Genomic DNA, 12,221 nt, shown 5'->3' with positions numbered 1-12,221 from the left:
AAAATACTATAATACATCGGTTGTAAAGACAAAATTTTGACCTTTTTACTAAATAGTTTGAAAACCACTCCCTAATTAACCTCTAAAACCACCCTTCTCTCCAATTAACCCAAAATAATATAAAGGAATTTAAAGATTAAAAGTGAAAGAAAAATGGAATCTAATTATAGAAGCTGACATGCAACAAGAGGCCACCATTCTATAGTACTCTATCATCCTTAACTTTCACTTTTACGCTGGATCACATATATTATCATTATTATTCTTTTTTTTAAAAAAAAAACACTTAGATTATATGTGTATAGATATTAAATATACAACATAATATCTATCCTAAATAATATCTATATTTACATATTAACGTTTGTATTTAGATATGCGAATAATTAATGTCTAAAATTAAATATATTTATTTATTTTATCCATTAGTATAGTGAAACTAATAGTACATAAAATAATTAATATTGTTGTGAATTTAATATATTATTATTTAATATGTTACTCAATTTTTTAATTATTTAATCAAAATAAAAATAAATGAATATTTTTTATGTTATAATGAATTAAAAAAATTAAACAACTTTACATTAATTAGAATTCTAAACATTAATAATAATTTTTTATATCAAACAATAAAGATAATATAAAATATTAACTGTAAATGCATTAGTTGTTTTAAATAGAAAAATTGTTGAAAATATTTTCAAATATAGCAAAATGTCATTCTATCAATGAAAGACAATAATAGAAACTGATAGACATCTATCAATGTCAGTGATAATCATTGTCAATGATAGACACTGATAAGACACTGATAGATGTCTATCAGTATCTATCAGTAGTAAACTGTAATTTTTTGCTATATTTATAAATAAGTTTGTTGATTTCCTATATTTGAAAACAACTCTAAGATATATATGAAATAAATAATATCACATCATGACAATAATGTACATAAATAAAAAAAAATGATATTTTTTATGAAACACAGATACTTCATGTGAGGTAAAGAATCTGTATCAGACACGTATCAAATACCAATATTTTTAGATATTTCTCAAATAAACATCTGACACGCGATTTGACGTATTTATTTTTATGCTTACCTTTTTTTAATGTAAAAAGATAAGCAACTCATCTAATTTTTTCCAATCTAAAACTAGGCAACCTATTTAAAAAGCTCACTACTCGAGACCAAAACTAAAATGAAAAGAAAAATAAAAAACAACATCCTAAATTCATCTAATCTTCATCTTCACATTTGAGTCCCCACAAGGTCCACAACAATATGAATATCGTCAACAATTCAATGAAGAAGTTATTCATTTATCTTCATACTTCTCTTTCTAATCTTCTTCTTCTTCCCTAATCAATATGGATCACTTTTCTATTGTATTTTATTCACTATTTTACTTCAACATTATCTTAGATGTTGCTTTTTGTATTGTATTATAGTGTTTGTAACGTATTTTGTACTATCGTCATTAACTTGTATGTTAAATTTATCTATATCCTAGATTTTTTTAAGAAAAAAACATATCTTCAATGTATCATTATCCTAGTTTTTTAAAAATTGGCGTATCGTCGTATCCTTTCGTATCTATATCTTATATCTGCATCTGTGTCTATGCTCTATAATTAGGACATTATCTGAATCAATAAGAAAATGCGACATTTGTATGAAAAAACAACGTGCTTAAGTCAAAAAGAAAAAAAAGAAAAAATAAATCAAGGTGGGCAAAAATTGACCATTTAACTCAAAATAAATAAATGAGTTTTGAAGATAGTAAGACATTGAAAAATAATATTTTCTCCCATATATACATTTTCTATCCGATCCCTATTCTTTATGGGTGTTAAAAAAAACTAATGACTTGAAAAAATCGATCAACCTAACCCAACTTATATAGTTTAGATTGGGTTGGAAATGAAAATTTTATAGGTTGAATTAGTTTATGGACTCACCTAAAAGAACTTAAACCAATCGAACCAACCTAAACTTATTATAAAATTTAAAATGTAAATTTTTTTACTTAAAATATAATTAGATATGCATATATTTATTGTAGTTTTATTTAATTTCATTAGTTTTTGTTGGATAATTTATTCTCCAACTATTCTTAAAAATAGGTTTTTCTAACACTTTGGAAAGAGATTTTATATTATATAAATTGAAATTGAGTTGCTAATCTTAAATTAATAAATGAAAATAATTGAATAAAACTTTTACATATTAACATTTTACGTTCTTTTAGAACAAAAGTTTAAATAAATGACCCGAGTAATCCAAACCAACCTAACCCAAATGTTTCATGGTTGTGTTGGGTTGAATTCATTGTTTTAATGAGGGTTATTTAGGTTTAAGAAATTTACAACCCAAACAATTGGGATAAATCTAAAAAATCCTTCAATCCAACCCAACTCAGTCCATGAACATTCCCAAGTATTCTTTATAAGCATTTCTAAAGAAAATTAATCTAAAAAATAAAAATTAGTTTACACCTAAACTTTTTCAAGGATGAATAAATTATATTTAGCTTCCATATATACATTGTCTGTCTAAACCAAAATGAGCACAACTCATCTGCCATACGAATGTGTTATTGATCATGAACTTTGTAATTCGAATCCTCAAACCTTCTATTAAATTTTAAAAATTATAATTCTAAACTAATGACGAAATCTATTAAAATCATAATCTTTAAAAGTGAATCAATTTAAACATTGAATTGAATTTCTATTTAGTAATTGCTCACACTCAAGGGTGAGACTTTTAAATACCGTAATTAATACGAGATTAGAAAGAAACTATGGTAATTATTTTGTTTTTTGTTTTTGTTTTCGAAAATTAAGCCTATATCATCTATATTTCTTACCATAATTTTCATCTTTGTTAAGTACAATGGTTGAATTTTTAGCCAAATTCCAAAACCAAATACAACTTTTTTAAAGCTATTTTTTTTAGTTCTCAAAATTTGGCTTAATTTTTAAATCATCGGTAAAAAGTAGATAACAAAGGAATAAATCTGAAGGTAGAAGTAGTATCTATAGACTTAATTTTTGAAAAAAAAAATGGTCACCAAACGGCGCCTAAATAATGGGTATTAACAGTTTTCATTGACAAGGAATTTTCGTCTTTCCCTTTCTTGTTTTATTTCTTTTTCCCTATTATTTTGAAAAAAAAAAAAAGAATTGTGTAATTTTCTTTTACTACTTTGGTTCAAATAATTTTGGACTCTTTATGATTTTTGGAAGTGAGTCTCATTAAAAGAAAAATTAGGTTTAGTGGCATTATGGTAATAATAGATAAATGGCAATTTTGTAAATAAATCCATCTACTATTCTTTAGGGCTGAAAATCATGAAACGCCTTTGGAGAAGAGTGAGAGAGGATCGGAGCGACGATTTATGTCACACCCCCTCCCAGATTACCCTTCTTAATTCATAAGCGAATGTGACGATAATAGTTATCAACCCTTTTGTGGCACTTACTGTCTAACTTACATCCGTGACCTGCTTAGATCCCTGGAATACATATATAACATTCACCAAACTAATGAAACTTTAAAAATAACCTCAAAACATCAGGGATCAACAACAACATAACTACATTATATTAACAGGTATAGAATTCAGTGGATCCCAACATACTTTACTAGTCTCTAATATGAGCAACACATATGTACAAACATTTACAAGATAAACCCCTAAAACTGCTCTTTAAACTTTGGACTTTTAATTGGAGTCCTTGAGTGGCAGAGTAAGATGACAGCTAACCACTAGGGAGATAACCACTATCTGGGAAAAGAAAAACATTTGAAAGAATGAGCTACTCGCCCAGTGAATAAAAACATAAATCTCATGCTTAAACTAAAAGCTAGAAAACAGAATACTTGAACCAAAACATGCCAAGCAAACGTGTACATAAAACATTTAAAACCATTGTATCTGAAAAAATAACTGAACTGATTCCCACTTGAGAGAGAACCATTTTGCTCAATCTCTCAAACATAAGCCTGGGCTGGGGTGAGAACCTTTTTGCTCAACACCTTTCAGCCAATGCTAGGAAAGAACCCTCGTGGTTCAATCCTACTGAACTGATTAACTGTCATACATGCACGTAGAGCAAACTGGATCTTGACGTCAAGGATCATAACTGAAGTAGGATACCACTACTTATTACTGAACTGAGTGAATTATTCTAATACCTTCTTTAAGTACTTAAGTATCAGATTCATAACATAACTGAAACCAAGTAATACAGCTCAGATACCTTCTCCTTGTACTTCAGAATTGAGCTGAAAATACCTTATAGGAAAACATTTTCATAAAACAAGCTTACTGAAACCTTGATCTCATAAAACATAGTTTTCATAAGAATATCATTTGCTAACACATGCTCAATAACATTAAGAGTACATATGCTTTAAAACATAATACAAATAATTGTAACTTAAACATGTCATAGAATCTTCTTTTGAGAACTACCATGGTTCAACTATTGTACTAAAGCATATTTCATAAACTTTGTAACTAGTATGCGTTTATAAACTTTAGGGAAATGCATTGCTTGGAACTTCTTGTAAAATAACTAGCATAAAAGTAACTTTCAATAAAGCATGGATTATTAAAATATTTATAAACCATTTATAAATCATTTATAGTCACCCACAGGTCCTTCAAGTTTGCTTCCTTAAGGCTTGATAGGCTTCTTCAATGGGCGTTGAACCTACACGTATAAGCATACTACTTAGTTTTTACATTAGCCTTCCTTTTAGGCCTACTCAATAAATCAAGCTCACATGTCAAACCATCACATTGTGCCTCCTACCAAAACTTATAGGGTCAGACACTTAGCCAATTTGGAGGTTTTAAGTGCCAAAAGAATGCGCCCTTTAATCGCCCACACTCCCCACACTTAGAAAGATTGTAGAGCATCAAACTCCAGATTCAATTTCAATAATTCATAACTAACTTTCCAGAACTCATCTTAAGGAATTTCCCTCTACAAACTTGCTTAGAATCAAGTTAGCAACATTATCATAAAATTTCAGCTCAAAATTCCCCATCGTTTGATCTGGAAATTCAAACCTTCATCTTTGACCCCAATTCAAGTAGCTACCTACTTGTTGAACAATTTCCAGTTCAAACTTCAAAAATATATAACTCGAATTCCAGGCCTCATCTTAAAAAGTTTCATTCTATAAAGTTGTTTATTAATAATATTACCTCAAATTTTTAGCTCAAAAATCTTCGTGAGTCGTCCTGGAGCTTTAATTCTTCACTGATGGCCTAGATTCACCCGAGAAATGAACCCTTCGTCGTTTTTTTCTCCTCTAGCCTTATTCCAGAGAGTTTTCCCTCCAACAGCATAGCCACAGAAAATAGACACATAGAGCTTTCGAATGCCACTGAAATTACAGAAATAGCCCAAATAATCTATCCAAACTGTTCAAATAAATTTTGCCTTCCTTCCTATGTTACCACCAAACTACTTGCATGAAATCTCCTGGGGCCACTTAGCCTACTAATGAAGATTAAGGGCTGAAATTCTAAAAAATTTTCATTTAAATTTTATATCCTAATGTAGTATTTAATAATTTACTTGATGGGTATAACATTTTCCTTTTAAAAGAAGAAATTCTTAATTTTCTACTTTCTCTATTTTGGGAATTCCAACAAATTTTGTTTTACATTTTAACTAACCTTTCTCCTTAGTATAGTTAACCCACATTCAAAATTCCTCATCAACTCATGTTTGATTCTTCATCTCCAAGCCCATTACGTGAGCTCCATCCTTAGGCAACATTTAGTGAAATTCAGACGATCAATTCACACTTCATTCACTTTGCCACCTAGGTCATCTACCACATCATGGCTTCCTTTGCCACCTAGGTTGCTGCAATCTATAAGATGTTGGGCCAACTCGTTCCACAATCTCATAAGGCCCTATGTATCGAGGACATAACTTACCTTTTCTTCCAAACCTGAGAATTCCTTTCCACGGAGCTAATCAAAGAAATACCTAATCTCCGACCTCGATTTCTAGTTCTCTTCTTCATTTATTAGCATAAATTTTCTGTCTATATCAAGCGACTTTTAGGTTATCCCTAATAAGCTTTACATTCTCAGAGGTCTGCTGAACTAACTTTAGACCCAATAACTTCCGTTCATCAACTTCATTCTAACATAAAGGAGTCCTGTAAGGCCAACCGTTCAACACTTCATATAGAGCCATTCCGATGCTTGAATGAGAATTGTTATTGTATGCGAATTCAATCAATAACAACTGCGTACCTTTGAACTGCAACACACATGCTCTTAACATATCTTCCAGTGTCTGAATCATCCTCTCTGACTGTCCATCCGTTTGCGGATGAAAAATCGTACTAAATTGTAACTTAGTACCCATAGCATTCTGCAGGCTAGGTCAGAACTCGAAGTAAACCTTGGGTCTCGATTTAACATTATCGACACTGGGACTCCATATTGACTGACTATTCTGTCTACATAAATCTTAGCTAGACGGTCCAACGTAAAGGTAACTTTTACTTGTACAAACTTGGCCGTCTTGGTCAGTCTATCGACTATCACCCAAATGTCATCATATCCTGAGGACTTTCTAGGCAGTCCAAATAAGAAAGTCTATCGTCACGTGCTCCCACTTCCACTCAAGTACCAGAAGTGGATTGAACAATCCTGCTGGCCTCTGCCTTTTATGTTTCACTTGTTGACAAACCAAACATCGGTCTACATACTCAGCTATGCCTTTCTTTATTACAGGCTACCAATACGATCTCTTCAAGGTTCTGTACATCTTGGTGCTTTTTGGATGCATGGCGTAAGCAAAACTGTGCGCCTATTCTCGAATAGCTTGCTTAAGCTTCAACACGTTAGGCACATACATTCTTCCTTCCTTTACTAACATTCCATTTATTCCTAACTGAAAATCAGTTCTTACTCCCTTGCTCACTTCTTCTGCAAGCTTTTGGAGATCAGGATCCTTCAAATATTCATGCTTAAGATCTTCCATTAAAGTAGGTCTTACCTGAAATGTAGCGATCAATCCTCCTGACTGACCTATTGATAGAGTGGCCCTAGAACTCCTGAACTCCTGGAGTAACATTCCTGATATCAATCCAAGGACTACTTTGGATCCCGAGGACTTCTTGCTTAATGCATCAGTTACAACATTCGCCTTACCAAGGTGGTACTTGATTGAGTAGTTACAATCTTTGATCAGTTCAATCCATCTTCTTTACCGCAGATTCAGTTCCTTCCGATCAAAGATGTACTTCAGATGCATTGGTGGGTCTCTCCCAGTTCACTATAGCTTCAATCTTTTATAGATCCATACTCACTCCTACTGCTGAAACCACATGACCAAGAAATACAACTTGGTCTAACCAGAAATTACATTTCCTGAACGTGGCATACAACTGCTTCTCTCACAGCGTCTGCAAAACTATCCTCATATGCTTTATGTGATCTTCCCTACTGCTTGAATACACCAATATGTCATTGATGAAGATTATCACGAACCGATCTAAGTAGGGATGAAATATCCTATTCATCAAGTCCATAAATAATGCAGGGGCATTCGTTAGTCCAAACGGCATTACTAAGAACTCGTAATGTCCATACTTCGTCCTAAATGCAGTTTTTGGAACATCCGCCTTCTTTACCTTCGATTGGTGGTAACCTGATCTCAAATCTATCTTAGAGAAAATCATGATTCCCTTTAACTGATCAAAGAGATCATCTATACGAGGCAATGGGTACCTGTTCCTGATCGTCAACTTGTTCAACTGCCTATAATCTATACATAACTTGAGAGTATCGTCTTTCTTCTTAACAAAAAGACCGGCGCTTCCCAAGGTGACACATTGGGTCTGATGTAACCTTTATCTACTAGTTCCTGCAATTAAACTTTCAACTCCTTCAGTTCTTTTGGCGCCATCCTATATGATGCCTGGGAAATAGGTGTTGTACCTGGAATTAAATCGACAATAAACTCAACTTCCCTGTTAGATTGTAAATCTGATAACTCTTCAGGGAAAACATCCAAAACTCTTGTACAACTGACACATCCTCAGGTTTCAGCTTCTCGTCTTGCGAAACCGTACATGGGCTAAATAGGCTTCACATCTTTTACTCAGCAGCTTCCTAGTCTTCACTGTTGATATTAAGCTTACTGGAAGTATTCTTTTGCTTCCTACACATACTATCTCTTGCCTACCTAATCTCTCGAACATTATCTATTCTTAAAACAATCCATACAGTCGTAATATTTAATCTAGAAATCCATGCTCTAGGGTGACATCAATTCCAGAAAATCTAATGGAATCACTTTATAAACTATAATTAACCCTAAGGCCTATAAAACTCTTATACTATTACAACCTCTCCCACAACGTAATAATAACTACTTAGGGACATGCTTTCTACAATCTTTCCTACATGCAATGTAACATGCTAGATAAAATAAAGGTATAGCACCATAAGCAACTATTTCATAAATATACTGGTACATAAAGTTACTTTATCATTCACAACATCAGGAGACTCCTCTGCCTCCTAGTGGGTCACTTCGTAAAACATGCCCTGTCGCTGAGTTCGTCCTGCTCCCTTTCTCGTTTTTCTTCTCTTGAATCATTTCCTCAACTCCTAAGCCATACAGTCTGTAAAGTCATTCTGTGTTCTGTCTGAACTTCTTGACCTAGCTGGGGGCATTCCTTCTTGAAATGTCCTGCCTGTCCGCACTGGAAACATACATTTTTTTCCCCCTATAACATGTCCCTTGATGATGCTTGCCACAATTCTTACATAAGGGTTTCTTACCTGTACTAGCTACTAGCTCGATGGGATGCCAAAACCTTGATCTATCACCCATATTAACCATAGGTCTTGGCTTTTTCCTTCCTACAATATGCTGACTTTTAACTCTGTCTCTTCCCAACTGTCTGACAAGAAAATGGAGGTCTAGAACTCTCACCTCTCGACTTTACTGAAGCTCGTTGTCATTCTTCCTTTGCTTCCTATCCTTTATCAATATCTATTAGGTCTTTCTCAATACTGTGCTTCCTTTCCAAATCCGCCAGAATGGACTCGACACTTTCCACCAACCTCTTGGCAATCATGTTAAATATTTTATCTCCTAACTGAGGATCTATTCCTGTCTGCGGAATCCTTGACTCCCTTTCTGAAGTCGTTTCTTGATTTACCGGGTCTTTACCTTTCCGTTCACTAGAATCTGGATTCCCTCGAATCTCGAAACTTCTAAAGGTAAGGTTAGGGTCCCCATCTACTGTCTGACTGCTCTGCATGCCACTTCTTCTCACCATTCTTTCCTAATTATGTAGTACACATGTTAGGAACGTATGTTAAGGGACCTAGACTCATGCATGAACTCTCTATTTTTCCCAAAATCTTATGCTCTGATACCAACTTGTCACACCCCTCCCAGATTACCCTTCTTAATCAAGAAGTGAATGTGATGACAGTAGTTACCAACCCTTTTGTGGCACTTACTGTCTAACTTACATCCTTAACCTGCTTAAATCCTTGGAATACATTTATAACATTCACCAAACTAATGAAACTTTAAAAATAACCTCAGAACACCAGGTATCAACAACCACATACCTACATTATATTAACAGGTACAGAATTCAGTGGGTCCCAACATACTTTACTAATCCCTAATATGAGCAACACATATGTACATACATTTACAAGATAAACCCCTAAAACTACTCTTTAGACTTTGGACTTTTAACTGGAGTCCTTGAATGGCAGAGCAGGATGACAGCTAACCTCTGGGGAGATAACCACTACTTGGGAAAAGAAAAACATTTGAAAGAATGAGCTACTCACCTAATGAGTGACTTAATAAAAACATAAATTTCATGCTTAAACTGAAAGCTAGAAAACAGCTTACTGGAACTAAAACATGCCAAGCAAACGTGTACATAAAACCTTTAAAACCATTGTATCTGAAAAAAAATAATTGAACTGGTTCCTAGTTGAGAGAGAACCCTTTTGCTCAATCTCTCAAACATAAGCCTGGGCTGGGGTGAGAACCCTTTTGTTCAGTACCTTTCAGCCAATGTTGGGATAGAACCCTCATGGTTCAATTCTACTAAACTGATTAGTTGTCATACGTGCACGTAGAGCAAACTGGATCCTGATGTCAAGGATCATAACTGAAGCAGGGTACCACTACTTATTACTGAACTGACTAAATTATTTTGATACCTTATTTAAGTACTTCAGTATCAGATTCATAACAAAACTGAAATCAGGTAGTACAACTCAGATACCTTCTCCTTATACTTTAGCATTGAGCTGAAAATACCTTATAGGAAAACATTTTCATAAAATAAGCTTACTAAAACCTTGATCTGATAAAACATAGTTTTCATAAGAATATCATTTGCTAACGCATCCTCAACAACATTAAGAGCACATATGCTTTAAAACATAATACAAATACTTGTAACTTAAACATGTCATAGAATCTTCTTTTGAGAACTACCATGGTTCAACCATTGTACCAAAGAATATTTCATAAACTTTGTAACTAGCATGTGTTTATAAACTTTAGGGAAATGCATTGCTTGGAACTTCTTGTAAAATAACTAGCATAAAAGTAATTGTCAATAAAGCATGGATTATTAAAATATTTATAAACCATTTATAAATCATTTATAGTCACTACAGGTCCTTCAAGTTTGCTTCCTTGAGGCTTGATAGGCTTCTCCATTGGGCGTTGGACCTGTACGTATAAGTATACTACTTAGTGTTTATATTAGCCTTCCTTTTAGGCCTACCCAATAAATCAGGCTCACATGTCAAACTATCACATTGTGCCTCTTACCATTCAGTTATAGGGTCGAGACACTTAACCAATTTGGAGGGTTTGAGTGCCAAAAGAATGCACCCTTTAATCGCCCACACTTCCCACACTTAGAAAAATTTTAAGCATCAAACTCCAGATTCAATTTCAACAATTCATGACTAACTTTCCAGAACTCATCTCAAGGAATTTTCTTTTACAAACTTGCTTAAGAATCAAGTTAGCAATATTACCTTAAAATTTCAGCTCAAAATTTTTCATCGTTTGATCTGGAGATTCAAACTTTCATCATTGGCCCCAATTCAAGCAGCTGCCTGCTTGTTCAATAATTTTCAGTTCAAACTTCAAAAATATATAACTCGAATTCCAAGCCTCATCTTAAAAAGTTTTATTCTACAAAGTTGTTTATAATTGAGTTAACAATATTACCTAAAATGTTTAGCTCAAAAATCTTCGTGAGTCGTCCTGGAGCTTTAATTCTTCACCAATGGCCTAGATTCATTCGAGAATCGAACCCTTCGTTGTTATTTTGCTCCTTCAGCCTTATTCTAGCGAGTTTTCTCTCTAACGGCACAACCACAAAAAATAGACACACAAAGCTTTTGAATACCACTAGAATTACACTAATAGCCAAATAATCTGTCCAAACCGTTCAAATGAATTTGGCCTTCCTTCCTATGCTATCGTCAAACTACTTGCATGAAATCTCTTTTGGCCACTTAGCCCACTAATGAAGATTAAGGGCTGAAATTCAACAAATTTTTCCTTTAAATTTTATATCCTAATGTAGTATTTAATAATTTACTTTATGGGTATGACATTTTTCTTTTAAAAGAAGAAATTTTTAATTTCCTACTTTTTCTATTTTGGGAATTCCAACAAATTTTGTTTTACATTTTAATTAACCTCTCTCCATAGTATAGTTAACCTACATTCAAAATTCCTCACCAACTCGTGTTTGATTCCTCATCTCCAAGCCCATTACGTGAGCTCCATCCTTAGGCAATATTTAATGAAATTCAGTCGATCAATTCACTCTTCATGCACTTTGCCACCTAGGTCATCTACCACATCATGGCTTCCTTCTTTCTTCTATAATTCCTAAGACATGATTTCATCATAGTTCATTAGTAAGACATCACATTACCTACTCTTACTTAAAGTAATTAGGGTTCAGGTTTTACAATTTACTTCGGTCGCGTGGGTTTCTCCGGCAGCGTGTAGGCAAGGCAACCGGCGTGGGTTCGCCAATCGAGGCTTTTGTCGGTTGATGTTTGCGTCCGACGAGGTGGCAGTTCGTTTTCGTCGTGGAGGCTTCGTCCGGTAGTGGTTGGTTTGGGTCGTCAGTCAGTAACGCGAGCGCG

Source organism: Benincasa hispida, chromosome 10 (genome assembly GCF_009727055.1).
Source record: "Benincasa hispida cultivar B227 chromosome 10, ASM972705v1, whole genome shotgun sequence".
In the NCBI taxonomy this organism is placed as follows: domain Eukaryota; kingdom Viridiplantae; phylum Streptophyta; class Magnoliopsida; order Cucurbitales; family Cucurbitaceae; genus Benincasa; species Benincasa hispida.
The sequence above is the reverse complement of the archived record's forward strand: the minus strand, read 5'-3'. Positions refer to the sequence as shown.